Source organism: Myotis myotis, unplaced genomic scaffold, assembly GCF_014108235.1.
Source record: "Myotis myotis isolate mMyoMyo1 unplaced genomic scaffold, mMyoMyo1.p scaffold_m19_p_1, whole genome shotgun sequence".
Taxonomy (NCBI): Eukaryota; Metazoa; Chordata; class Mammalia; order Chiroptera; family Vespertilionidae; genus Myotis; species Myotis myotis.
Window position 1 is genome coordinate 55,632,303 of NW_023416313.1, and position 26,489 is coordinate 55,658,791.

Here is a 26,489-nt window from a genome sequence, read left to right on the forward strand (position 1 = left end):
CAAAAACTTCCTTTTGAGTCATTAACCTCTCTGCCTCATATTTTAGGTTTCTTTGATATAAATATGGGAACGAGGGAAGATCCTTTTCCTAAGCTGAGATTTCTATTGTGCACTGAGGTTGGGGTAATCAGTGGTGTACTGTGGAATAAAAGGCAGTCCCATTTCTGGGTATTTGTCTGAAGAGATCCAAAACAATAATTCTAAAAGATATATGCATCCCTATGTTCACTGCAGCATTACTTCCAATGTCCAAGATATGGAAGCAACCAAAGTGCCCATCAATAGACAATTGGATGAAGAAGATGTAGTACATATGTATAAGGAAATATTAGTCATAGAAAAAATGAAAGCTTACCATTTGTGACAATGTGGATGGACCTAGAGAGTATTATGCTAAGTGAAATAAGTCAGACAGACAGAGGATGACAAATACCATGTGATTTCACTTATATATGGAATCTAAAAAACAAAATGAACAAACAGAAATGAACTCATGGATAAAAAGAACAAACTGTTGGTTGCCAGGTGGGAGGGGACTTGTGGGACTGGGTGAAAAAGTGAAGGGATTAAGAAGTAAATTTGGCCCGAGCTGGTTTGGCTCAGTGGATAGAATGTTGGTGTGAGGACTGAAGGGTCCCAGGCTCAGTTCCTCTCAAGGGCACATGCCTGGGTTGCAGGCTCGATCCCCAGTGGGGGGCACGTAGGAGGCAGCTGATCAATGGTCTTTCTCATCACTGATGTTTCTATCTCTCTCTCTCTCTCCCTTTTCCTTCCTCTCTGAAATCAATAATATATATATGTAAAGTACAAATGGGCAGTTACAAAATAGTCATGGATATATAAAGTACAGCTTAGGGAATATAGTGAATAATATTGTAATAACTATGTATGGTGTCAGGTGGGTACTAGACTTATCAGGGGGACCACTTCATAAGTTATATAAATGTCTAACCATTATGTGCTACACTTAAAATTAATATAATATTGAATGTCAACTGTAATTGAAGCATTAAAAAAGACATTAGGAATTTAGAATTTGAATACCTGGTTTAGGATCCTAGCTGAGGGTTTTCCTAGTGATATAAACTTGTAAGGAATCTTTAAATGCACTCAAACTTAATTTTCTTATTTGTAAAAAAGTAATAGTGCACACATTCAGATATACCTAATTGAAGTCAAAGAGCTGGGTTAATAGCTAAAGGAGATAACATCTTTGAAGGAAGGAGCTTTATGAATCCCACTAGAGGCTCGGTGCACAAATTTGTGCATGGGTGGGGTCCCTAGGCCTGGCCGGCAATCAGGGCTGATCAAGGCTGTCTCACCCAGTCCTGATCAGGGCCAGGTTGATCAGGGCCTGCCGGCTGGGGGAAGGGAAGGTGGGAGGGACCGTGGGAGGTTGGCTGGCTGGCCACAGGGGAGGGACTAGGGGAGTTTGGATGACCGTGGGAGATTGGCTGTGGGGGCACACTGTCCACCAGGGGGCAGCCCCTGCATTAAGCATCTGCCCCCTGGTGGTCAGTGTGCATCATAGCGACTGGTCAATTGGTCATTCCAGTCATTCTGGTCATTCGGTCATAATGGTTGCTTAGGCTTTTATATATGTAGACTAGAGGCCTGGTGCAGGAAATTCATGCACTGGTGTGTGTGTGGGGGGTGTTCCTCAGCCTAGCTTGAGCCTCTCACAGTCCAGGACCCCTTGGGGGATGTCCGGGACCCCTCGCTCCTTACCACCCACCTGCTCGCTGCTCCTTGTCACTTGGGTTGCTGCTCTTTAGTGCTACTGCAGAGGTGGGAGAGGCTCCCACCACTGCTACTGCGCTCACTAGCCGTGAGCCTGGCTTCTGGCTCCTGCATTGAGCATCTGCCCCCTGATGATCAGTGTGCATCAAAGAGACCAGTTGTTCTGGTTGTTCCTCCATAATGGTCGCTTAGGCTTTTATTATATAGACTAGAGGCCCAGTGCATGAAATTCATGTATGGGGGTGGGGGCCTCTCAGCCCGGCCTGCACCCTCTCGTAATCCGGGACCTTTAGGGGGATGTCCAGCTGCCAGTTTAGGCCTGAGCCTGCTGTGGATAGGGCCTAAACCGGCATCTGGACATCCCTCTCGCAATCTGGGACTGCTGGCTCCACACTGTTTGCCTGCCTGCCTGATTGCCCCAACCACTCGCCTGCCTGCCTGATCACCCCTAACTACTCCCCTGCCTTCCTAATTGCCCCTAACTACTCACCTGCCTGCCTCATCACCCTGGTCTCTGGTTGTTCTGATCGTTCCACCATTTCGGTTGCTGGGATTTTATGATATAGATGGTACTGTGATACAAGTCTAAGTTGTATTTGTTCTCTTGTCAAGTAGATTGGCAAAGGCATTGGGAGAAGGAGATGCCTCAGAGAACCAGCAAAGCCTCCATCACCCTGAAGACAGAGAATTATGGGTAAATGGTGTTAGTATACACTACAGTTTGGTTCATCATGGCTTCCTATTCACTTCAACTGCTTTTGCCCTTCCTTCCATCTGACTTCATATCATTAAAAATGCAATTAAATATTCCAAGAGGAAACTTTCACTTTTAAAACAGCATATATTGGCACAGCTTTCTTTCTTTCTTTCTTTCTTTCTTTCTTTCTTTCTTTCTTTCTTTCTTTCTTTTTTTTTTTACCATCTCTGAAAATTGACAGGTGACCAAATCATTTTACCTCTGGTAGCAGAGATATATGGGACTATATGCTTCTATATGCCAGAAAGACATAACCCAATTTTGTAGAGGCAAGGAAAGAAAGGAATGGTGGTAAATTTCTACATAAATGGCTCATGTTGGCATGAGACCATCTATAATCCTCTTATTTGTCATATAAATGAATGGAGATTCAGGGAGTTGGTGTCACTTTTCATCACAAAGTTCACGGCAGAATCAAGGCTCAAGCCCAGGTCTTCAGAAAAAAGTTCAGTGCATCATATCATATTTGTTTCCTTGCCTCTGTTTCTGGGACTCACCAAAACCTTCAAGACCAGGGTATATAAATTTGCTATCTTGCACTTTACTCAAAAATGTCACCAGTCCTTCTATGAGTATGATTGTGTGTGGGAATAAGTGGGACTGTAAAACAGTCTTAAATTGGCAGATTTTCCGATATTCCTGAGGGATAATATCATCATGTGATCAAAGCATTCCTTGGGTTCTGTTGGTTGCTTTTAATGCTCAGTAATAAATTATATATCCTGTTCATTTTTCTTTGTGGTGGGTGGATATATCTGATTCTGTTTATTCAGTCAGTGGTCTTACCTTACGTTAGGAAGATGAGTCTTGGATTGCCATCTTGAATTTTTCTTCTTGATTATGCTCCAACTGTCACTTCAGATTTTATAGTAATTAATGCAAAAGGGGCTTTCTTTCCTTTTTTGGATTGCAGATGTGAGTGTGTTAAAGTTTCCAGGGACAGCAAAGATAAGTGGATGCGGCTTTGTTTCCTCTTGCTTCCTCCACATATGAAACCATTCTGATAGATCTGCAGGAAGAGATGTAGTCGCAGATGGCAGAGGTCAGTGTCTTGTGTATTCAATGTAGTCAATAATAAAGTCAGGACTTATGCTAACTGAATGTTAATAAGGAAGCACAAGGACCTTGCAAAGTCATTATGTCTGGTCATTTGCTTCGTAATATTACTCCACCAGGCTCAGGAGACCCATGCAAGGAGATTTTTAAACAAGTATCAAGAAAAGGCCAGAAAAATAAGGAAATGATTAGAATGCTATATAGATTATAAGGTTCATGTGATATACTACAGCTCAGCAGAAGGAGAATTTTAAAATGTAGTTTCAGAGTAGCAGAGGGAATAGTATCATTTCTTACTGAAGGAAATCTAGTCTTTATCCAAATCAAAATGGCATGTTTTTCTTGTCTAAGTAGTATGGTTCCTTCTAAATATAATATTGCTTCTACATGTCCTTTGAACCAAACGAGTTACATAAAATTGGTAATATTTTTCAAGGAAGAATATTTATGCATCACTGCATTTGGATAAGTAGGTGGGGAGAAACTAAGACTGGGCGACTGGTACAGGAAATGCATATAAATGTAAACCAGCTTCTATCTCCCATTCTTTGCATTTTCCTCTTCAACATTTTTTTCATAGCATGAAGATTAACGCTGTATCTATGCATTTAGTCCAGGCTTAAGTTTTACCCTTTGCCTCCTTTCTAATCCTTTGTTCTTTATCCTCAGTGAATAGTTATGCCCATGAAGCCAAGAAGAAAGCCACAATGGCACAAATTAGACACGCACACGTGAAAAAGAATAAACTTGTTACTATGCAATAATAAGACCCAGAGGGATGCATTATCAGTTACACTGTCCATGAGGAGAAAACTTCCCAGTTTCTCAGGTGAGGCAGGAGTATGATGATATCTTTTCTTCGTATTTATTTGTAAGCCCCAGGAGACATTTATTTCATCAGAGGCCCTCCTAATTAATGTTAAGACAGAATCATACAAATTTTAAAATTAATGTTTATTGCTGAAAGTATTATAGATGTCCCCCTTTCTTCCCCCATTGACCCCCTCCACCCCATACCCACCGCTCTCGGGCTTCCACCACACTATTGTCTATGTCCATGGGCTATGCATATATGCTATAGGTTCCCCAGTTAATCTCTCCTCACCCCACCCCTGCCTTCCCTCTGAGATTCGTCAGTCTGTTCCATACTTCTTTGTTTCTGGATCTATTTTGTTCATCAATTTATTTTGTTCATTAGATTCTACATATGAGTGAGATCATGTGATACTTGTCTTTCTCTGACTGGCTTATTTCACTTAGCATAATACTCTTCAAGTCCCTCCATGCTATCTCAAAGGGTAAGAGATCCATAGTATTCCATGATGTAAATGTACTACAGCTTTTTTACCCACTCATCTACTGATGGGCACTTGAGCTGTTTCCAGATCTTAGCTATTGTAAATTGTGCTGCTATGAACATAGCATATAGGAATGCATATATTCTTTCTGATTGGTGTTTCGGGTTTCTTAGGATATATTCATAGAAGTGGGATCACTGGGTCAAATGGCAGTTCCATTCAATGCAATCCTTATTAAAATACCAATGGAATATTTCACAGATCTAGAACAAACACTCCAAAAATTCATATGGGACCAAAAAAAGACCCCAAATAGGGGTCTTTATTATTTTTTTGTTTTCTGTTCAGTTGCTGTGCAGCTTTATTTTTTTTTTTAAATTTATCTTTATTGTTGAAAGTATTACAGATATCCCTTTTCCCCCTCATTGAACCCCTTTGCCCCACCCCACCTCCAGGCCTTCACCACACTATTTGTTATAGTAACTATCTAAAATATAGACTTTAATACTTTTCAGCTTACATAACTTTCTATTCTCTTTTTGTTTTATTGTTTGCTTCATATCATATAGTGTTAAAAAGCATGCTGGCTTGAATTCTGAGGTTTTTTTTTTAATATTTTCCCTATACCCATTTTTATCTAGATCATTTTTTTCTTTGTATCTATTGCTCTGAATTCTGCTTAATTTTGATTATATTCTCAGTAGTTCCCAGTATGAGACCCTGTTTGCAGGAATCCTTATCTGGTCAGGTTCCTGTGTGGGCAGTGGCTAGACAACTCCAGTTTCTTGTAGGTTGTTTCTTGGGCCCCTTGTACAAATGTACTATTTGACTGGGCAAAACCACCCCGGTCACTACTCTTAAGTCGACCTGCCATGATTTTCAGTAATACTTGCTGGCTGTTTCAGGTTCTTCTCTTCTCAGCCCACAGGCCTCTATTGTTTTCCTCTGCTTCTTCCTGCACTGAAATTGGTAACATGTGCATCTTGTGGCTGTTGGTGGTTTGTCCCATTTACTTGAATGTTGGATTCATGTCACCTCATTTTGTTGTAAGTGTAGTCCATGAGTTTTTAATTTTACTATTTAGGTGCTCTGGCTTTTTTAATGGGAGAGTTGGACACATTCTAAGCCTTGGCTGCTATCGCCATGACCACCTCTGCTGAACACTTGCTCTCCCCTCAATTCCTTTAAAGAATACATTTTTTGAAAATCCTTATAAACTTCTCTGCTGGAAGAACTAGTTCTTCACAACTGTCTTGCTTCAGGTTGAGCAAAGTATCTAGGCTTCTGTTAGGATTTGGCTGAAGTAAAAGGTTGTTGTTAGACCATGCAGGTCTTCCAATTGTTTTCCAGCCTGTTTATTCTGGGTGGAGTCCACGGGGGCTGACTTTATATTTCCTTTGGAACTACATCTTAAGATCTTTTCCTGCCAAGTGCTATATGTCTATTGTGGACACTTAATACATGTTGCTTAATTGGCTAGCTGTTGAGGTCTTGGATTTCCTTCTCATTATTTAGAACTTAAAGATAAATTTTAGATGTATTTAAGCTGGAAGTTTAGTTTTAATACAAATTCAAGATTTTATATACATATATGTATATATATATAATCTTGAATTTGTATATATATATGTATATATATATATAAATGTATATATATATATATTTGAATATATATATATATATATATATATATATATATATATATATATAAATAAAAGCCTGAGCAACCATAATGACTGAATGACCAAACGATCAGTCACTATGACATGCACTGACCATCAGGGGGCAGATGCTCAATATAGGAGCTGCCTCCTGGTGATCAGTGTGCTCCCATAACCAACCTCCCATGGCCCCTCCCCCCTGGCTGGCCAGCCCCGATTGCCCGATCCAGGCCTGCTGGCCAACCTCCCACAGTCCCACCCCCCCCACCCCCCCCATGCACAAATTTGTGCACCAGGCCTCTAGTATATCCTATATAATAAAAGGGTAATATGCAAATAGATTGAAATTCAGAACAACCAGTCAAAGTGTAATATGCTAATGATATGCTAAAGCTGCTCAACTGCTTGCTATGCCATGCACTGACCACCAGAGGGCAGATGCTCCAACCAATAGGTTAGCTTGCTGCTGGGGTCCAGCTGATTGGAACTGAGTGAGGTGGGCTAGACACACCCTGGAGCCCTCTTGTGGTCCTTCCCTGGCCTGATCGTGCACCGGTGGGGTCCTTCAGCCTGGCCTGCACCCTCTCACAATCTGGAATCCCTCAGGGGATGTCGGAGAGACATTTTCAGCCTGATTCCGCAGGCCACTCCCCTTGGGAGGGCGCCAGAGGCAGGATTCATGGCTGGCAAGAGCTGCTGCAGCAGTGCGAGCCTCTTCCAATTGGTACTGATTGGATGTGAGCCCGCAGCAGGCACAATGCGGCTGGGATGAGTGGGAGCGGCAGGTAGGAACTGCAGGTGGCGTTGGACTACAGGTTTCGGCCCAATCCCTGCAGACCATCCAGAGGGACCCCACCAGTGCAAGAATTCGTGCGCCGGGCCTCTAGTATATATGTAATCATATCATATCATATCATATCATATCATATCATATCATATCCCTATTAACTTTGTAAAATTCAATGTCGAAGCATCTTTACAAATCCTCTAACATAGACTTTTCGCCTAGGCCAGTGGTCGGCAAACTGCAGCTCGGCAAACCATGGCTCACGAGCCACATGCGGCTCTTTGGCCCCTTGAGTGTGGCTCTTCCACAAAAAACCGGCTCTTCCACAAAATACCAACTTCTGCGCATGAGCCACGAAGTTTCAATTGCATTGTATGTGCATGCCCGCACGTGGTATTTTGTGGAAGAGCCACACTCAAGGGGCCAAAGAACCGCATGTGGCTTGAGAGCCACAATTTGCCGACCACGGGCCTAGGCTCTATGGCATTTTGTGCCAGGTAATTCTTTATCATGGGGGCCGTCCTGTGCAATGCAGGATATTTGGTAATATCCCTGGTCTCTACCCACTAGATGTCAGTAGCACCCCCAGTTGTTACAAACAAAATTGTCTCCAGACATTGCCAAATGTGGGAGGGTAGGGAAGATGGGGGTGGGATGAGAAGGGCTCCCTGCTGAGAACCATTGGTTTGACACATCTATCACTATAGTTGCAGAACAGACCGAGAGAGGAACAATCATTTATATAAGGTCACAGAGCTATGTCAAAGCTGATTTCTAGACTCTCCTGGAAGACATTATTATAAAACATAATTATGCCTAATTATGGTTCATTTTTTGAAACTGAATGTTTAAAAGATTTTAGAAATCAGGACAAAGAAGTTTTTTGGGGACCAAATTATTATTTAGATTATTTCTGTTGTGGATATTTATTGCAAGAAGTGCTTATGGTTGGCTCTTGGAAAGAGCACTAAAATATCACAGGCAGGTATTTGGATTTTGCAGAAATTTGAAAAATAGTTGTTTGGGAAATAGGATCCTGTGGGTGTTTTGTTTTCTTGTAAGAGGATTATTTTGAGAGTGCCTTCTTTTTGGGGCTATTCTTTAATAGAGTTGCCGAAAAAGAAAAAAAAATACTGGTAAGTACTCACCATCTCTAAAGACTGCTAGAAAAGTAGCCAAACCTGTGAAGGAACAGCAAAACCAACATCTTTTTACTAGTGGGAAAAATCCTAAACCAATTTGGTAATGTCTTTCTCTATCACCATCTACTGAAGATTTCTGACAACATTGTTCCAAATTCTGTACTATCTTTAAAATTTGGCAGAAATGAGAAATAGAAGAGTGTGTGTGTGTGTGTGTGTGTGTGTGTGTGTGTGTAGGAAGGGAGAGATGAAAACATGCACATTAATAAGTTCAAAATAGGTTTATTATTAAATATTTTTATGGTAACCTCAATGACTCTTTTTGGTGTTTTATTGAATATTGCTGTTTTCTTTCTCATGTCTTTTTCAAAACTATAAGTTTTAGATATATTAGAAGAAGAATGTGGAGAAGACTTTCAAAAAAGTTTTCTGCAATTAAGCTGACTTGTAATTTCATGTATACTGTTCAGAGATTATAGAATGGTATAGATACACAAAATGTCTTTTTTTAAAATTCAGCAAAGTTTCTCTATAATGCGATCCATGGGTGTCAGGCAATGGTATTTTCTCCTAGGTAAGGTCCCTTAAAAAGATACCTTTTCATTACTTTAGAAATTAACCACTTTCCCCTCTTGGGAATCCAATGTAAATGCTCCTTATGTTATGTTTCACTTAGTGGCAAATTGTGATTGAATAATTTAGAGGGAAAGGAATTGAAAGAGAGGACCAATAACATTTGATGAGCCCACAAAAACATATACTCTCCTGTAACACTTAAAATAACTCTGGGAGTAGGTGTTCTTATCTCCATTTTCCAAATCAGGAATTTTCTAATATATTAATAATATCCTATAAGTGAAGCTCTTATATTTGCTATAGACATTGACTGTGTATTAGGTTATTACCTCAAAGAGTTGTTGTAAGAACTGAATAAGATAATGCACCAAAACATCAGACCCCATGCAGACACTCCATCAGTGCTTAGTTCCTTCTCTTCACTGTCGACCCCTTTCCTGAACCAGCTCCTGCTGTTCATGTACCCATCCTTGGCACCTGTCAATGGCTGGCATTTGCTTGAGACAAAATCTTTAGCAGCTATTCTTGTTATGCTGGGATCAGGTCGCTCCGTCCCAAGCGTATAAATATCTGTTCATTGAAGTAATCAGTGACATCTGAGGTAGCTCCAGTTCTAAAGCCTTCTATATGAAATCAGGTTAACAGATATGATTCCAAGGACTCAAAGCACTAGACATTTCCTTGAATATTTCAGGAGGCAATAGAAGGACCATTTTGGAGGGAAAAAAGGTGGTAGGGAGGGGAAATATTACAGAACCATTTTCCCCTTGGTGAGGGTATTCTTCATTAATATTCGTGGATCCCATTCAGAGCTTTGGGGCTGAGAGACTAAGTCTTTCCCAATATTCAAGGCAAATTCTGTGTTCAGGTGCTCTTGTAGATCTCCCATTGAGTTATAAAAACTGATTTTATTTCATTGAACTTGTCATGCAGCTCTATCCTGGTGAATATATGTCAGAGCGAGAAGCAATTTACTGCACTTTCCTTTTTTATTTTTTATTTCAAGCCTATTTCCCCCATGCATTTGGGAGACAGATGAATCTAAGTTTTTCAATATGTACAGTTCTGTGCATTTTAACAAACTTTATGCCTTCCTGCTTTCCAGTATCATAACTGCTGCATGCATAATAATGAAGAATTGCGAACAGGGGAAAGAGAAAAGCTCTTATATGGCAATTATGCTTGAGAAAGGGAATTTAGCTTTCATCAAGTTTACTAATAATCCTGAATCTTCATATGGAAATGTGACTCATTTCTCTAAGATGCCTACCATGTACATTTCAGAATATTAAAAGGAAAAAAAAGACAGCATATATTTTCTCCCCTACATTCCTCCCCCACCTTCATTGCAAACAGTTTAACACAAAACTGTTGATATTGACAAACTTCAGGGCTGGGTTAATGAGGGTTGATTTTCTATGGAGAAGAAAAGTGAAGAAGGAATAGAATTCTTGTATCTTCATTTTCTGAAAGGAAAGTTATCAAGGCTTTTTGATAAGTTATAATGTTTTTACTTATAAGTTATAATCTATTTGAGGAAGCATTTTGGGAATCATAAAGTGCTGATCAAATATTAGTATATCCAGCCTAAGGTTGATTATTTTTAATACAATTTGAGTTTTGTCCAGGGCTCACACCTTGTACCTGTGGGGTACAGAAAATTTACTTGATTCAACTCATTAAAACTCTAATGTTCTCCTGCCCTTCACACACACACATTGAAAACAAAACAACAAAACACAGTCACAACCCAAGGGCTGTCTCTCACATGCTCAGAAACAAATTTGTCAAGGACGATCTCCAGCTGTTCTTCGATGCCTTTGTTCTTCTCCAAGGTCTCTTTCTCTCCTATTTGCTTTTGAGCTTCTCTGTGGCAGGGATATACTTGATTTGTGTTTGTATTCTCACAATCATCTAGCATATTAGCTGGCTCATCCTAGGTGAGCAGTAAATAACTGTTAAACTGAATTAATGGATTCTGCTTTGTCACCCAATATACTAGCAATGTCATCTGGACATATTATCAGCAGCCTGTCAATACCCTCATCTTAGAGTAGTCCTCCCTTCCCCATGGTTTCACTTTTTGTGGCTTCAATTACCCATGATCAGCTGTGATCCAAAAATATTAAATGGTAAATTCCAGAAACAAACAATTCATAAGTTTTAAATTGTGCACCATTATAAGGAGCACAATGAAATCTCCAGCTGACTTGCTCTGTCCAGCAGGCACATGAATCATTTCTTTGCCTAGCACCGTGGTCTAGCATATCCACACTGTGTGCGCCACCTGCCCCTTAGTCACTTAGTAGCCATCTCTGTTAAACAGATCGACTGTCACAGTATCACGGTGCTTGTGTACAATTCACCTTTGTTTTACCTAATAATGGCCCCATAGCGCCAGGGTAGTGATGCTGGCAATTCAGATATCCCAAAGAGAAGTCATGATATTTCTCTAAGAGAAAAAGTATGTATGTAAAGGAAAAAAACATAGTTTATAGAGTTCGGTATTATGCTTGGTTTCAGGCATCCACTGGGTCTTAGAACATATTTTCCCATGAATAAGAGGGGTACTAAGGTAGTTAACGATGTAAAGATTCTTCCATGGAATTTAATCTTGCTTAGAATAGAACAGCGATTTTCAACCTTTTTCATCTCATGGCGCACATAAACTAATTACTAAAATTCTGCAACACATAAAAAATATACTTTTGCCTATCTGACAAAATATATAGGTATATATATGATTGATTCACACCAAATGGCTATTGTATTGGCTGTTGTCATTTTTTAATTTGACAGTCTAAGGCAGTGGTTGGCAAACTCATTAGTCAACAGAGCCAAATATCAACAGTACAACTATTGAAATTTCTTTTGAGAGCCAAATTTTTTAAACTCAAACTATATAGGTAGGTACATTGTTATTAACTTAATTAGAGTACTCCTAAACTGGCCTTTGCTAAAAACGTCCTCAATCTGAGGGGTCAACCTCAGTGAACATACCCCCACTTCTTCTAATGCCACTTCTTCAAAATTGACTCACCCAGGCTGAAAACCGATTTCTGCGCATGGGCCATGAAGTTTCAATCGCACTGTACGTGCGCGCCTGCACGTGGTATTTTGTGGAAGAGCCACACTCAAGGGGGCAAAGAGCCACATGTGGCTCACAAACCGCAGTTTGCCGACCACTGGTCTAAGGGGAAAGAGGTCAGTGCCCCTGACTAAATAGTCAGGTATTGCATGTTTTAAAAATTCTTGCAGCACACCAGTTGAAAATCACTGGACTAGAGCCTTAAGAATGTATGAGCAATAATGTTCCTTACAGCTTCACTTTGTATCATTTTTGTTAATGTGGATAGTGTGTGAATCCAGCCTTGGTGTGAATCCAGACCTTGCTGCCTGGCTGTGGTGTTGCCTTTGTGAAGTCACTTAACTTTCAGGGCCTCAATTGAAATTGCTCATAAATGTATGTTGAAAGAACTAATAAATTAATGATCTCTAAACATTTTTATTATCCCTAAACTGGGGAGAACATACGTACCTAACAGTGCTGTTAATATACCCTATCTGGCAAACTCAGGAAGGTGGGAAATTATTCAGATGTTTTACAAACATACTTTTGCACATTCATTTGCCATTTCTACATACTTGTAATCTTCTGAAGTATCTATTTACACATATTTTTAATTTCTGGGAAGAGTTAACCTGATATTATTTTATATTAATACTAGATGCCTGATACATGAAATTTGTGCAAGAGTAGGCCTTCACAGCCCCGGCTGCCTCAGCTCTCACAGCCCTGGCTTTATCCAGAAGGTCGTCTGAACCGTGTTCCGCTGTTTGGCTGTTCAGTCGATTTGCATATTATGCTTTTATTATTATAGGTTAACTAGAACCCCAGGACAAGAAATTGCGCGGCCCCACCCACCTGCGTGACCTTGCCATGCTCGCAGCCCTACCCACCCACGCACATCCTGCCCACCCATGCCAATCTTTGGTCGTTATGGTGTTAGGACCATGGGCTTTTTTATATATATAGATATGGTCCCATATGTTCCTAAAACGTATTGTTTAATTTAACGTTCACAGAAACTATCTGATGTTGTTATCATACACATTTTAGAGACTATAAACCCCGAGTCTCAGAGAGAATTTGATTTACCCGAATTTGTGGCAGTAACCAAAGTATGACTAGAATCTAGATCTTCTGACTTAAAATCTGGTAGGCTTTGCCCTTGTCCGGTTGTTCTCTTAGTGATCAGTATTTCTAAAACAAACCATTTATTTTTCTCTGCATCCTAGTTCTTTTTGATGAAACAAAGAGCAAAGGAAACTGAAGTTCCAAATTATGTGTAGCTTTTATGCTAATACATTTAGTTACTTCTTTGATCTTGATAGTGTGTTTGTGGGTGGAATAAGGAAGAAGAGAAATGAGGAAAGAGGCCATTAAGCTTGACAGGTATGTTTGTGTTTGCAGCTGCTGCAAGGAGACCCCGTTCACTGGCGGACTAACTAGCCTCATGGTCACTAAATATGTTAGGTCTTAAGAGAACCACAGCCTCTCTTGTGGGTGTTTCAGGACTTGCTAGAACATGAGAAAAATTGAGAAGAAACGTGAAAGCCCTAGTCAATCTAGGATTCTTCAACCTAAAGCAAAGCCACTGCCCTCTTTTTTTCTTTCTTTTTCTTTATAGTTCCTATTTTTTATCTTTTTGTTTTTTTTAAAAAAAAATCTTTATTGTTGAAAGTATTACTTATACATACTCCCCTTCCCTCCACTGACCCCTTCTAGCCCTCCCATCCCCCGCCCCAGCCCGACAGCATCCTGTTGTCTGGGTCCATGGGTTATACATATGTGCATAAAAGTTCTTTGGTTGATCTCTTCTCCTCCACCCCACCACCCCTGCCTTCCCTCTAAGATTTGACAGTCTGTTTCATGCTTCTATGTCACTGGATCTATTTTGTTCAACAGTCTATTTTATTCATTAGATTCCACATATGAGTCAGATCATGTGATACTTGCCTTTCTCTGACTGGCTTATTTCACTTAGCACTATACCCCCTAAGTCCCTCCATGCTGTCTCAAAGAGTAAGAGACCTTCTTTTTAATGGCTGCATATTATTCCATGGTGTAAATGTACCACAGCTTTTTTATCCACTCATCTACTGATGTGCCCTTGAACTGCCTGCTTTTTAATGTTAGACATATTTATACCCAACAGGCTCAGTAATAAGTTTAGCTGTGGTGGGGCTGGGGGAAGATGGGGTGACAGAAAATACTGATCGTTTCAAGCAGTAGAATAGAATATAGGTTAAAAGTGTGGAATCTGGAGCTAACTGAGCACCTACTATGTGCAAGGTACTGGGGATATATTAGTGGAAGAAAATCCCTGCTCTCATGGAGCTTACATTTTAGGGGGAAGAAACAAAAAATAGAATAAATAAGTAATATAGCATATTAGAAGATTTTAAGTGCTGTGGAGAAACATTGGTCAGGGAAGGGGACAGGGAGTGCTTTTTATTCTTCTTTGGTCCATCCTGGTAAGTTTTCATGATTCAACTTTTTAATGTGTCAACTTCTAATTCCTGGGTTGCCTTGGTTCTCCTCTACCAACTCTATCCCACTCATGTTTGTTTGTTTTCCAGGCAAGAGCAGGTCTCATAGTTTGCATCTGGTGTGGACAGAGACAGTATTCACCAGCATGGCATGAATTTAGGAGTGAATAAAGAAAATAAATAAAAAGAAAAAGAATTATTTAGAGGTAAGCAGGCATTAAAACCTGTATTAAAATTAGGCTTTTGTTCTTAATTTTTGTTTGCTATTTCCTGCATGTCATATATCAATAACATTGAATTGGATTGTGATTTATTCACCAAATTCTGCTAGGTAGGCACTGGGGGTCTAGAGAGGGAAGAAACAGTTGTAGAGAACCTTACCGCCCCATGGAGTGATATTTATATTTTCCATGCATATCTTTCCTCTTTTCTAAAGAGGTTTAGGCATCTGTCATTAGAATGGAGTAAACACTGCACCCCACGTGAAAGGAAGCCAGGCCTCAGGAAAGGATGGGGCTGACCCACCTCAGTGACAAGGGTCAAACAGTCCACAGCCTCCCGTTTCCCAGCAGTTCTGGCCAAAGTGGAGAACACCTACCAATTTATAGAGGAGGTGAAGGATTCCTTTAATCTAATTTCTCAGGGAAATTCTTCATGTTGGAGAGTCAATGAGGAAACAGAAAATAGTAGAGTGGGGAAGTTCCTCGTTAATAGCTTTTGGAACAAATGCAGATTTTTGTTGTTGTTGGGTGTGCTTAGTGTGGCTAGGAATCTTCCTCCATCGTTAGATTTCTGAGGAAGAGGTCAAAGGACAGGGCTTTGGAAACCTGGGCGAAGCCACATGGAGCTACAGGATCCCTTTGCAAAGACAGGCAAAAACCTGGGGCCTTTGAAGAAAGTGGGAGAGGTAATTTTCTCCACCATTCCTAAGGACTAACCTCTACTCTTGGCCCTTAATGTCAATTTTGACCATGCTTTCAAGTTAGAAGTACATGTTACACACCAACTAACACACACACACACATACACTCCTGAGGCAAAAATTCCCTCAACTTTCCAGACTAATATTTTATCATATTATGAATGAGACACTGATTTTTAAAATTGTGTTCAATTCTACCTTTCAATTGCTGCTGTACCAATTAAAAATTAATTTCAGCCCTGGCTGGTGTTGTTCAGTGGTTGGAACATTAGCCAGGCACCAAACGGTCACGTGTTGGATTCCTGGTCAAGAGTATGTACCCGGGTTGCAGGTTCTATCCCCAGCCCCAATTGGGCAGTTGCAGGAGGCAACCAATTGATGTGTCTCTCCCACATCAATGTTCCCTTCCTCCCTCCCTCCTTCCCTCCCTCCCTCCTTCCTTTCCACTCTCTTTAAAAATCAATGGAAAAATATCCTTGGGTGAGGATTAACAAGAAAAATTAATTTCAGATTCCACAAATTGCTTAGAGTCTGTAGTTTGAAAAATAATACTTTAGCCCTAACCGGCTTGACTCAGTGGGTAGAGCATCGGCCTGCAGACTGAAGGGTCCCAGGTTCGATTCTGGTCAAGGGCATGTACCTTGGTTGCGGGCACATCCCCAGTGGAGAGTGTGCAGGAGGCGGCTGAATTGATGTTTCTAACTCTCTATCCCTCTACCTTCCTCTCTGTAAAAAATCAATAAAATACATTAAAAAGAAAAGAAAAATACTTTAAATCATTTGTTTTCAATGAGGAGAACATTTCAAACTTTACCCACAGGTATATCCCTAAATGATTTGCTGTGTTAGGAGGTAAAATCTCCCTAAATGATTCTCATGATCCCCTCCCCATCCAAAGTGACAGATGCCAGAAAAACAGAAAAAAGGGAGAAGAAGGAAAGATCATTTCCTAAGGCTCAGAGCAGAGCTTGTTTCCCATATCCTGGGGGTGTCACATCCTAATAGAAGACATTCTGGGTTCCAATTAAGACATGAGCTTTTGGACTACCACAACTTCCCGGAGACAAGCTGTAGGGGCTTAAAAAATATTTTTTTCCTCCCACCTTCTGAGTTCTTCTGGCTGAGCCAATAAGCAAATTAACATGAGATAGATTAACAGGAGAAAATGTCTAAAGTTTATTTAATGGATGCCCATTCGAGGGTGCCATAATGAGACCCAAAATACATTGGGTAGTTGGGTTTATATGCTATTTTGGAGCTAAGGAGAAAGGGGAATTGTGATTTGGGACTTCTTAGGGCCAGAAGGCAATTCACATGGAGGTAAAAAAGTAATTGTTTGGAAATAAATGTTTGCTGGGCCATTTAAAAAATTATTTTTCATCAGAAATACTATTACAGGTGTAGTGTCAGGTTAGTGGCAGTCCATTAGTCCATTGTGTGTGGGGTCCACATGACTGTGGGCCATTTGGGCAAATGCAGGGGCGTGTGTCCCAAGCAACAAGAGTCCCAAGGGTCCCCAAAGCACAAGAGCACAAGAGGAACCAAGAGCAAACTCCTTTGTGTAGGGGATTAACTATCCCAAATTTAGAGACCCTGTGGTGGCCACACCCATTCTGGCCAAGGACCTTTGTTCTCAGGTGTGAGAGATAGCAAGCACCTTCCCTATGCCATCCCAAAGTTACTGGGCAGCTGTCTGTCTCCCCTTTGTTGGACCCCTGGTGAGTGTGAAGTTACAGCTTCCTGGTGAAGCTGAGCAAATGACATGCCTATAATGGCTGGCTTCCCTCTTTGCTCCTTTCCTGTTATTATAAGTAGGTTAATTTCAGTGGTATCAACTTGAGTAAAATAAATCCTATTTTCACATGAACTTTCAAGAAACTGGGAAATTAAAATATGCTTAAGACTTTGAACATTTGCATTTACTTTCTAGATTGGAACAAATGCATATGTAATAAAGAAAAAAGTTCAACAAGTACAGTTGATTTATGCCAGGGCTAGCTAGGTCCCAAACATAGAATTCCTAAAAACAAAAGTTTGAGTTTATGATTTAGCTCATCTATGTTAGGCAAAATTTAGAAAAATTTGAGATAAGGTAAACAAGTCTCTCTCAATAGAGAAGTGGATTTTGCTAGTGGTAAAGCAGGGGAAGGTCATTCCAGGCAGAGGGCCAGTGTGAGCCAAGGCACATGTTGGAAGGCTCAGGGTATGTGGGACCTGAAGGAGAAGAGGCGGAAAGAGGTTGCAGGGCAGGTTACCAAAAGCCTTAGCTCAGTGGTTCTCAACCTTCCTAATGCCGTGACCCTTTAATACAGTTCCTCATGTTGTGGTGACCCCCAATTTCATTGTTACAAATTGAACATAATTAAAGCATAATGGTTAATCACAAAAACAATATGAAATTATATATGTGTTTTCCGATGGTCTTAGGTGACCCATGTGAAAGGGTCGTTTGACCCCCAGAGGGGTCATGACCCACAGGTTGAGAACCACTGCCTTACCTGAATGTTAAAGGTTTAGACTGGTCCAGGAGCAGTGGAGGGACAACAATGCTGAAGCAGAGGTGAAATGCACTCTTGGTGTTGAAATGCTAATGGTGCTGATTGCTGTGGGCCCTGAGTCTCCTGGGGAAGTAAACAACACACTTTCTGCAGAGCCTGAGGGGGTACTGGGGACAGTGTAGGAAGTGCTGACTGGTTGCTGGAGGGTATGGGAAAAGGAGCCAACTAGTTTTGAGTAAGGATATCAAATGGAGTCTAGCTAAAGATGAAAAATTATTGATTTGTCATATAGCTAATTTGCACAGTCATACCAACCTTTTGTGGCAACATTCAACAATCAAGGTGAAGTCAGTTGATATTATTGATAACTGATCATTTCATAGACACATGTTTTTTGATTCTCCCCTACCCCCCCCCAGTCCACCAAATGCCTGTCACTCATCTTTGATTAAGATTTATGATAAAGGCCAAACATATGCTGATGTGTCCTGAAGGGGTGGAGGTGGAAATATTTACCATGAATAGACATTATGCCTTTTTGACAAGAGACAAATGTTTCATTCAAATGCTGCATTTCGCATATTGGAAACTGTAATGAATTCTTGTGCACCTCTCTGCCTAGTTCACAATGTCAGGCCCAGGCATTGAAACACCCCAGGCTTTCCTCACAAAATTAAATTTAATGTTACACCCTCCAGTAGAATGGTGCATAAATCAAGCATTTGATTTGCATGGACTATAGCAAGCAGCTCCCTTCTGGACAAATATAAACCCAACTCTGAATATTATGTCAGGGACAGGAACAAAGCAATCTAGGACTTCCAATAAAAGTCTGGTACCAAGTGTAATTCATGTTGGTATTACACTGCTCTGTGTCAAGCCTGTTATTAAAACTCTTGTTTTAACCTCCTTTTTTCATTTCAAAAGAAAATGTTTTTCTTGACCTTCCTGTATTCAGAAAACCAGTGCACAGTCAAACCAGTACTATTTATAAACTGGTGTCTACTAGTGACAACCATGGGCATATTTATTTCCTTTTTCCACCTACCCCTGTCCAACATAGAATATGGGAAGGGGTACATATGAGTAATCAAATGGAAAGAAACCAAACAAAGGGCATGGAATAAAATACACCAGGGGAGATTCGGTAACATGGATATTCACTAATGTTTACCTCTGGCCACAGTCCCAAGAGAATGCTAAGAACAGTTTCGGAGAGACAAGTTTAAAAAATGACTCAATAGCCAAAATTAATGTACATTTGGATGCAGAACATGCATTCAATTCAAGAAAAGTGATCCTAAATATGCGTCATTTGGTCTTGTTTCTGGCCTCCGGCATATGCCGGGTTATGCATTTTCCTTACTCATATTTTCCCCATCACAGGGTATCTGAACCATTTTTTACTAAAAGTAAAATTACTGTGATCTGAAATTGAGTAAGGCCCTAAGATAGGAAGCATTTTTAGAAATGCAAAATGAGTCCACGCTAACTTCCCAGAGCACATCAATAGATCACAGACTTGCACATATTCTACACTACATCAAGGCTCGTCTTGTTTTTTCTGGAATGCTGTAGACACAGTACGAACAGAGCCTGCTCCTAAAGCCAAGTGCATTTCCAAGAAGGCACAGCTGTCTGGAACACATAACCAGGTGAAGATGTGAGCCTGAGAGCTATGCTGATGATTTGGTATCTGCAGTGTAATTTCTCCCAGCTGTCCATGAACAGCTGTTAGAATTTAGAATGCTTCAAGTTCTGAATAGGTGAAAGGAGGTGTCTGAAAAAATAAATTTATGATGGTTTAAGGACAGTAAATTAGGATTCATCCCCACTCATTTGTGAATGGATTATGTCAGTAAATATTTATTAAATGGATACAATATACCAGTCACAATGAATTGAACTAGACTTCAGACTAGATTCTAATATATATATATATATATATATATATATATATATATATATATATATATTCTAATTCTATAACATATAATTATAGAATTATTGTATAAGGTAAAAGTGTCATAAGAGTAATAGATACAGTTCTATGGGCTATGAGAAAAGGATGCATTATTTCCAGTCGGAAAACATTAAGGAAGACAGCAGGCAGGATTTGGTCATGCAAGGTAAACTGGGGCAGGAAAGGAATACCAAGTGAGGGTGCAGGAGGGGAGCATGGCCAAATGCTTAGAAAGGGGAAGTCCCATGCAGAGACCCTGAGTAATGAATAGTGACCAATCCCACCTTACTGAACTGCTGAGTGAATGAAGACGAGTAGAAGGAAATAAGATGGAAAGGTAGATGGGATTGGGGATGGCCACTAAACAGTGGCCTCTGTAGTTTAGACTTTTAAAATTAAGCAATATGGAGCCATTAAAGGTTTTTGAGCAGGGAAATTACATGATCTAATCTATGCTTTTGGAAGATTAATGTCGTCATAGCATATAAAGTAGATTAAAGAGCAGAAAGATACGGTATTAAGGAGACAGACTGGTTAGCCCTAGAGAGAAGTAATGAAGGCCTAAACCAGGCGAGTAGCAGTGGGGATAGACAGGAAGTGACAGAGTATTATACAGAAAAAATCCACAAGATGTGGCAGCAGATTGGTGAGCCAGAGGAGAGGGCTGATGGGGTTTGGGAAAGATTGCCCCAAAATATGGCACTTTAGCATATGGAGTATTTAAGCTGAGTTTGAGAAAATGGCAGAAGCAAGAAGGTCACTTTGACCTTCCCACTCTTCTCTCCTGAAACAGGCCATAAACCCTCAGGGGAGAGAGGCCTTCTCTACAGGAACAACCTTATCTCCGAATACAAAGGGATGCCAAGAAGAATCCTCACAAACAGGCCTTGCTAAAATTTTCCCAATTACTGTACTTAACTTCATACTCCTGAACCTCTCATATTCCTCCATAGCTGTGCACGCCTCATCAAACCTAGTATGAAATACTCCGGCCTGTTCTTTGGGTCTTTATTTCCTTATGAAGCCTCCCATGTCAAGTAAAGCTTATATTAAATATATGTGTATGCTTTTCTCCTGTCAAGTTTACTTTTCCGACCCAGCCAGGGATCTTACCAGGATCATGGGTAACTTTCTGAGGTTTTGATTGGGTGAACAGAAAAATGACAGAAGTTAACATTAAAACCTCAAGAAAACCCTTACATTATTTTTTCCTTTTTCTTGAAAAGATCAATGCTTTTATAAGACATAATGTGATGCAGATGCTTGATATCTTTTACCTGAGCTCCAAATGTAATGTAAAGACACCGGCTATTGTAACCTCTCTATTCTACACAGTAATTGGGATAAAGCTGAATGATATGCTGAGTTGGAAGAAGAGGAGACATAAAGTGTTTCTAAATGGTTCCTGTGGCTATAAAAGCAGCATCAGCGTTATTGGCATCTATCATTCTGATGATTTCACTAATATTTTTAGAAGTCGTTACAGAGAGCCAGAGTTTAGTATATCCTAAATAGAGAAAATAGATAATTTCAGGCACACTGACCTCATTGATCACAATTTAAAGATTCGTATTGGAATAGAACAGCATCTAGTCTAACCCAAGTTTATTTTAAAAGTACAGTCAGTCCCCTTCATGGATAAGGTGTTTTCTAATTGACTGAAACACTAAGCCAGCCTGTCAATACTCATACGGAGAAAACCAGTGCATCCCCCCCCCCCCCCCCACGTCATCTCTCAGGCCAAGTGATTAACTGTGCATCGGTCATTTAGCATAATAAATGTGCAGTCTGAGCGATTGAGTGTTGCCACGGGACTTCTGCTGTGGAAATACATGCTCTCTTACCTTGGCATGCTTAGAGCAGACTCAAAGCATTTCCTTCAAAAGTGTTAACGAACAAACAGCACTTATTTAGTTTTGAACTAGTCTTGATGAAGTTGATCCTTCCCACCAGGCAATATGCTGCCTAGTATCACTACCCTCGGAATGTAAAATGAGTCCCTTTTAATAGGAAACAAAAGTGATTCTTTGGTGCTCATTAGGGTTCCATTTCCTAAAAGTTGACACGTACCAGCTTTAAAGAGTGTGACTTCTAGTTTGGGAGGAATCATGTGAACCCCAGTAACAGAGACTTTGGAAAGAATGAAGACTCCATTTTGAAAATGTCTTCTCTGTTCCTGGAAACCAGAGAAAAAAGAAAAACAGATGCTGCAATTGCAAAATCTATTTATTACTGAACAAATGCTACAAAGGCCCTTATTCGCTCCTAAGATTCCTCAACCTATTAAGGAAATGGTTTATATTTAATTTGTCTTCCAGGTTTCTGATTTTGTAAATTTATTAAAACAATGAAATAGCTAGTATAATCCAGTTATTAATTCTCATTAATGCCTCTGCCTAGATTATTTGATCTTGGTTATTGCTTCTGTGAAAGAGGCATGGTTTCATATAAAACAAAGCAACTCTTTGATCAAATTAGGTGATATAATTTGGAGCAGGGCATATTGAAATCAATGTCCTCACATCTCCACTCGTCATCTCCAGAAATTTGTCTGACCTGCTATAAATAGTTGTGGTTCTTGAGCTATTTAAGCCTGATTAAGGTATTTGTTATGCATTTGACAGAACACAATAGTGCACGATGTCAATTCTCAACTGTCATCATCATGATTAAAAAGCGTAGACGAGAGTGACCCTTATGTGGAACAAGTTGTAATAAATAATAAGGATGCCACGAAGCTCTAATCCAATCACAGAGTTTAGCCAAACTGACTAAAAACTGTAGCAAGATCTTTAACCAAAAAGATACTAGATTCTCTTATTAACAAAAATTACTTTCTGATGTCCACCGATGTTATATCCTCAATTGTTAGGGGCTCTTGCTATGAATACAAATAAGAAGAATGCAATTTACTTTGAAGAAGCACCCCACACGACCTCCTTGTTAAAGGTTGGCTTATTGGAAGTTTTTAATTTGAAAAATAATTTAAGTTGAGGGAGGCAGTCCAATCAAAATTCCTGCCAATGGAAGGCTTCGGCATGAGAAGAAATGACTAAACCAGTATACTGCTGGGTTGAAAAAATATTACGGGCATTTTTTTAACAGGCTTGACAAGTGTTCATTGGCCCTTTGCTTGTCAGTCTTAAGAAGGAGCCAAGTGACAGCAATTAAAGCCAGCCTCTCCTCTTGAGAGCCTCAGAGAGTGTCAGTATGATGTCAAACAACCAGTCTGGCCAACTTATTCATTAAATTGTCTGAGAAACGCTCCCTCTGCTGAGGCCCACTTTTTAACAATGATGAATTGAACAACAACAGCAACAACATCAAGAGGGACAACTGCAGTTAAAACAACATCAATTCAATTGCAACTTTTTTTAAGAGTCTACCATGACCCAGGCACTGTGTTATAAGCTTTGCATGGATCATCTTTTTTACTCCAAACATCACCAACAGAGGTTGATTCTGTTATTACCTCTGTGTTACAAAAGAGGAAGAAAATAAAGTAATGTGTTGGCTAATATGTGGTGGATTTGGGCCTCAGATTCTGGCAGTCTGACTTTCATTCTTTTTTTTTTTTTTTTCTGCTTTATTGATTTTTTAGTAGGCAGACTTTTTTCTTCATTGTTTTTGGTGCTGATTAAATATGGTTTGCTTTATTATTTTTTTATTTTTATTTTTTGCATATTACCCTTTATTAGATAGGATGTGTCCTTATCCCCACATTCCCCCCCATACTCTCCCCCCTCATGCCCTCATGCCCTCATGCCCTCATCTCCCTGTTGTCTGTGTCCATTTGTTAGGCCTATATGCTTGCATATAAGTGCTTTGGTTGATCTCTCCCCCTTACCCTCACCCTCCCCTACCTTTCCTCTGAGGTTTGACAGTCTGATCGATGCTTCTCTGTCTCTGGATCTGTTTTCATTATATTCCATAAATGAGTGAGATCATGTGATATTTATCTTTCTCTGACTGGCTTATTTCACTTAGCATAATGCTTTCCAGTTCCATCCATGCTGTTGCAAATGGTAAGAACTCCTTTTTTACTGCAGCATAGTATTCCATTGTATAGATGTCTGACTTTCATTCTTGTTCTCCCATTTATTATATTATGGTCCCTCCTTAAATGTAAATTAGGTACACAGATTTTGAAAAATAACTCTTGTTTTAATTGTGGAAGAAACTTCTCTTTTTTTTTCTTAAGATATTCCTAATGTTATTTTGTATATATAATAATTATCATCCATTCATTTAAAAATATTTATTAAGCCTGTGCTATATGCCTGGTACTGTTAAGTTTAAGGGGATAAAAGATAAGATATGGCCTCTGACTTTAGAAAATCCTTTGATGTCTACTGGGTTAATTTAAACAAGGTGCAACAAATTTCATTGTAATTAGCTAATTATCCTATATAATAAAAGGCTAATATGCAAATTGTCCCCTGGACCAGGCGTTTGACCAGGGGGTGGGGCCAGCTGGCCAACCGGCCATGGCCCCTCCCCCCGGCCAGCCAGCCCGATTGGCCCCCGACCGAGGCAAGCTGGCCAGACCCCACCCGTGCACGAATTCATGCACCGGGCCTCTAGTTAATAATAAAGAAGAAGCAAAGGGAAAACCAGGCATTATAAGCATGGCCATTTGGGCAGCTTCACCAGGAAGCTACAACTTTGCATTCCCCAGGGAACCATTGGCTCATTCCCTGCAGATAGATCACTGGGGGGACAGGTCCAACAAAGGGGAGATAGATGAATATGCAGTTGGGATGACATAGAGAAGATGCTTGTCAGTCAAACCTGGGGACAGAGATCATTAGCTAGAGTAGGTGGGTCAACTGCAAGCTTGCCAAATTTTGGGGATATGTAATCCCCTAAACAAAGGAGTTCACTCTCTTGTTGCTGTTGGCCCTTGGCTCTTGGCTCTCTTACGTTCTCCCATATGGCCAATGGCCATGCAGACTCCACATGCTATGGAGTAATGGACTGCAGCGGGAAACACAAGCTAAGCTAGTCTGATGTTGGACTGGACTTGGCTCCAACATGGAAAGGAAACTTTGGACACTGGTTCTGATTTTAACTCTGCTGAAGCCCCATAACACTTCTTCTATGACTGGACTCACTCGTTCTCCTGTGTGAGTCTCAGAAAATTCTTTTTCTTGGGATATCACAAGAATTCCATTCCAATGAGCAACTGGTGGGGATGAGGACCTCTCCCCACCAGTAACACAACTATATTCATACATCTATCTTTTATGCATAATCATAGTCTTCATGGTCAATGTGATAATACCCCACATTTATATGGAGCTTGCTCATAATAAAATGTATTCAAATATATTGTTTCATCTATGTCTTACAACTTCTTAGGAGGTAAGCAGGGTCAGTTTATAGTAGTATCACTAATTTGTGGTTGAGGAGCTGATATTCACAAGGGGGAAGTTCCCTGCACTTGGGTTTCCTGGATCTAACTCCTATTAATGAGCTCAAGCCCATCCCAATAACATCTACAGAGGCCTCTCCTATTTTGTCTTTGCTGCTACATATCAAAAGAGGTATGAATTTTGCTTTATAGGTAATAGTCTTTGCCTTAAAGACATTTTATTATATTAGTTTATTTCAGATAGGCCTGACAGAAGTTGGTCTTTCTTATAAAGATGTTTAGCTGTAGTAGTAGGCCCATTTCCACTCACGATTCTGGCTGCCCGCTGTGTGAGCAAATGAGATAAGTACAAAATATTCCTACACCACTGGCTCCATGCTCTCCTCATATTCAATCATGAAGACTAATGAATCAGAGATGATTGCAGTGGTAAAAATCCCAATGCAGATTTTTGCTGTCTTTACTAATGAGAGAAAAATATAGTAGACCATTGGCCTAAAGGCTCCACATGCGATTCCTTTGTAACTTAGAGTGCATTAAAAAAGCTTCAGTCAGCAAGATAAGTTAATTTTTTTATGACCTTTATAAACTCTTTTAGCCTGTATCTCAGGAGCTTTTCTTAAAGATTAAATTTTTAAAAATCCTTTTAGCTCAGGCCGACACAGCATCTGAGTCTTTTTTGCCACAAAGGCTACATCCAAAATCTATAAAGAAATTCTGTTCATGACAATTATTGTCAAAGGAATGATTAGGTAACATGTCATTTTTTAGTTTTTACTGTTCTTGCCTCTACAATCATAATCCAATAGAGCTCACTTCTTCTTAATGTAAAAGTTGTATAAAGGATGCATCATTCCAGGTTGAGTTTGCCTACATTTGCAAATTCTTGAAAAAGCAAATTGAATTGTCATTGGTAGCACCTCTTTCACATGACGACCATTGAGTTAAAGTGGGGGGAGGGGTGGCACAGATATTAAAATTTCCATAAAGGAAAATAATCCTCACCCTTCTATTAATATATCATTGAGTCCATGGGCTTTCGTAGATCTTATGGCACAATTACCCAAAGGTGATAGGTGTAATTTTGCAGGGGGAGGAATGTTAAAGTAATGTGAAGGCTCTTCATTAGTGGCATCACAGATCTATCACATGAAACACATAG

At 40.0% G+C, this 26,489-nt stretch overlaps 1 long non-coding RNA gene across 1 annotated transcript in view; it reads left to right on the top strand.

Annotated features, from left to right (window-relative positions):
• LOC118654121 overlaps positions 1-14,732 on the top strand; it is a 50,973-nt gene extending 36,241 nt beyond the window's left edge. Inside the window, exons 3-6 of the long non-coding RNA XR_004966974.1 lie at positions 2,356-2,434; positions 3,411-3,539; positions 4,223-4,382; positions 14,661-14,732. This is a non-coding gene — a long non-coding RNA (uncharacterized LOC118654121). The remainder of the gene's footprint in view (positions 1-2,355; positions 2,435-3,410; positions 3,540-4,222; positions 4,383-14,660) is intronic.
• Positions 14,733-26,489: the final 11,757 nt, after the last annotated feature.